Source organism: Mastomys coucha, chromosome X (assembly GCF_008632895.1).
Source record: "Mastomys coucha isolate ucsf_1 chromosome X, UCSF_Mcou_1, whole genome shotgun sequence".
In the NCBI taxonomy this organism is placed as follows: domain Eukaryota; kingdom Metazoa; phylum Chordata; class Mammalia; order Rodentia; family Muridae; genus Mastomys; species Mastomys coucha.
This window is the reverse complement of record NC_045030.1, coordinates 156254442-156258341: the sequence shown is the minus strand read 5'-3', so window position 1 is coordinate 156258341 and position 3900 is coordinate 156254442. Positions and strand designations below refer to the sequence as shown.

The 3900-nt window shown below is 42.1% G+C and overlaps 1 pseudogene; it reads right to left on the bottom strand.

Moving 5' to 3' along the window:
• The window catches only part of LOC116099814, a 10887-nt pseudogene that overhangs the window by 1148 nt on the left and 5839 nt on the right, over positions 1-3900 (bottom strand).

Here is a 3900-nt window from a genome sequence, read left to right as displayed (position 1 = left end):
CTTAACCTTCTTCCTCTTATGCTTATTCTTCTTGGGAGTGGTGTAGGACTTCTTCCTTTTCTTAGCACTACCACGAAGTCTCAACACAAGGTGAAGGGTGGACTCCTTTTGAATGTTGTAGTCAGACAAAGTATGGCCATCTTCCAGCTGCTTACCAGCAAAGATCAACCTCTGCTGATCAGGAGGAATTCCTTCCTTATCCTGGATCTTGGCCTTTACATTTTCTATAGTGCCCGAGGGTTCAACCTTGAGCGTGATAGTCTTTCCCTGTAAGGGTCTTCACAAAAATCCACATCGTGGTTGCAGCTCCACCTGAATTTGAAAAGAGACTGATTAGACTCGATGACACCAGTGAGAGCAACACGTAGGGCCACTCGCCAGAGCAGGGCCACCAGACACACACTCAACAGCCAGTGTTCTTAACACCACTGAGCCATCTCTCCAGCTCAAAGGGTACTTTAATATTAATATTTTATATATTATATAAATTAATATATATGATTATATATTAATTATGTATAAAATAATATATAATATTATATATTATATATTATATATATAACATATTTAGAAAAAAGGGGAGAGCTGTATCATAGAGAATTAGGAAACCAAGATGAGACGAGGTTTTTGTTTGTTTGCTTGTTTTCTTGGTTTTTTTCGAGACAGGGTTTCTCTGTGTAGCCTTGGCTGTCCTGGAACTCACTCTGTAGACTAGGCTGGCCTCAAACTCAGAAATCCACCTGCCTCTGCCTCCCAAGTGCTGGAATTAAAGGCGTGTGCCACCACCACTTGGCTCAAGATGAGAAATTAATAGTTACCCAAAACAAAACAATGCCTGCCACACTATTAATAACAGTTACAGCTCATACTTGTCTCCTGCCCCAGAAACCTTTGGCCAAACACAAATGATCTGTAGGACCCAAGGGGTTAGTAATATCAAAGAACTCTGGAAACACAATCGCCAGTAGAGCTGTTTCTCCAGGTCCACTGATGGTGAAGGGAAAAGGACCTATGCTTGGGAATTGAACTCAGGATCTCTGGAAGAGCAGTCAGTGTTATCTTGCTGAGTTATCTCTCCAGCCCCTAAAATTGAGTTTTTCAAAGGAATTTGGGGCTTGCCTTCAGTTCAAGTCCCAGAGTGCCACCTCCACCTTATTTTTCCTTTGTGAGACAGGGTCTGACAATATAGCATGGAACACTTCCCAGGCAAATGTCTAAAGTTTCATCTTTCCAAAGCATACGTTGAAGGAAACCTACAGCTTTTAATGTAACCCTCAATTGCTTGCACTGTCATGATTATGTAAATGGAGAGCTGAGTCATTGCCTTTCCCATTAAAGCTACTGCCCCATGTATGACTGAGGCTAGCCTACCAGAGGAAGACCCAATACAGAATCTTTCTGGAAAATAATTAAAGTTTGATTGGTGTGTGTGTGTGTGTGTGTGTGTGTGTGTGTGTGTGTGTGTGTGTTAAAGACAAGTTCTCTATGTTGCCCTGGCTGTCCTGGAACTCACTAGACCAAACCCACAGAGTTCTGCCTTGCCTCTGCCTCCCAAGTGCTAGGTTTAAAATCCTGTGTCATCCTGGCAGTGATTTGAGTTAAACAATTATATTGAGTGCTTAAAATGTCAGGGCTGTATATGTAACTCAATAGCCCAGTTGGTGCTAAACCTGCAGAAAGTACTGGGTTTAATCTCCAGCATCAAAACAAAACTCTAGGCCTTTAATCCCAGCATTCAGGAGGCTAAAGCAGGATGCTTGCTTCACACTTACATTATTAATATCCACAGGACTGGTTAAGAGCACCCTCTGCTTTTGCAGAGGGGTCCAGATTCTGTTCCCAGCACCCATAATGCAGCTAACAAAGGTCTGTCGCTCCTCCTCCTGGAGATCCACCATCTCTTCTGACCTCTATGGATTCCTGTGTGTACATGGTGTACCTGCAATACACTCAAGAACATACACATAAAATTAAGTATTTTTTAAAAAAACTGTGTATGTATGGGCAAATAAGTACCATGGCACATGTGTGGAGATCAGAAGATAACTTGTATACACATGAAATTTTCAAAAATAAAGAAATGCTAGAACTTCAGTCCCCCAGCATAGTAAAAACAAAAACACATGCACAAACAAACAAGCCTTGGGCAGCTTTTATATAAACTTCATTTTTTATCTTTATTTTCAGAAATGCCTACATTTGGTAGGGATGTAGCTCAATGGTACCTCCCCACCACGAACAAGACCCTGTATTTAATCCCTAGTACAAGGGGAAAAAAGGAAAACTGTTCAGTTTTAGTCAGGTATTAATGGCTCAGGCCTGTAATCCCAGCACTGTGACACAGATACAGAAGGGTTGCCACAAGTTCAAGGCCAGCCTGGTCTACATAGGGAGTTGTAGGCCAGAACATATCAAAATACAAATGAGAGAGTGAGCACAAAAAGGACCAAAAGTCGGATGTGATACACACACTTTTAATCCCAGCATTCTAGAGGCAGAAGCAGGAGATCTCTAAGAGTTTGAGACCAGCCTGGTCTATATAGTTGAGTTCCAGATACTGGGAAACCTTGTCTCAAAAAAAAGGAAAGAAGTGGGAGGGAGAGAGGGAGGGAGGAAGAAGGAAAGGAAATGAAGAAAGGAAAAATAGGGGCTGACAAGATGGTTTCATGGGTAAAGATGTTTGCTGGCAAGCCTGAAGATGTGATTTCAATCCCTTGGACCCATATACGGGTGGAAGAAGAAAAGCGACTTTCACAAGCTGTCTTCAGATGTCTATGTGTGTGCTCTGGCATACAAATGTCCATATATGCACATATGTACAAAATAGCTGTGTGTAATAGAAAATGTTTCTGCTGCTCTTTGTGCCTGTCCATAATCCCACAAGCAGGGGTTGAGACAAGAGGATCAGTGCATCTTGCAGGCCACTCCCTACACACACACACACACACACATACACATCACATGCACACACACATACTTGGGACTGGAAACAGAGCTTGTTGCTCTTGCAAAGACAAACTTTGAACATGTGGATAGTCAGTGCCAGGGACACTCTGATGGCATGTATGACATGTCCTAAACAGGCCAGTATTATTTATTTATTTATTTATTTATTTATTTATTTATTTAGGTTTTTTCAAGACAGGGTTTCTCTGTATAGCCTTGGCTGTCCTGGAACTCACTCTGTAGACCAGGCTGGCCTCAAACTCAGAAATCCTGCCTCTGCCTCCGAAGTGCTGGGATTAAAGGCATGTGCCACCACTGCCCAGCCAGTATTTTTTTTTTCTTATTTTTCTAGAAAGAGAAATAAAATATTCAAAGTCCATTTCCGAGATTATATTGGTAGTGAGTGATACTTTCCTGGTTTTGTACATAGCCTAGCTCTGGAAAATGTGGAAGGCCGGGTAAAGAATATGGATTTTATAAAACAGGGCCAGAATCTGGGGAGTGACACAAGTGCCTTTTAAAGAAATTTGTCTATCTCTGTTCTCTAGCTTCTCAGCTGGCTTACAGAAGTGGTTGGTCCCTGAGAGGCAGGACACTGGAGACAGCATTTATGAGGAATCCCTGATGGGAGTCTACAGCTTCATTTTGGGCTTTATCACACCTTTCTAATTTTCCTGTCTCCATTTAAGTCTACCCACTTTCCTACCAAAGAGATCCAGAGGCAGCAGGATCTTGGGCTAGTAAAAAGAGTGGCATTTATAATGCCCTTGACCAGCAGCAAGAGAACCATCATCTGTCAACCTGATACTATTGGGATCCTAGCACCTGCTGGTGCATCTACTGATGTTTCGGGAAATAGTGGTGCACTCCCATGAAACACTGGCTACACTTATGACATCTATTTGTTTGACATCCAATATGTGACCACATATGTTGTTCAAATGTCAGATGGGG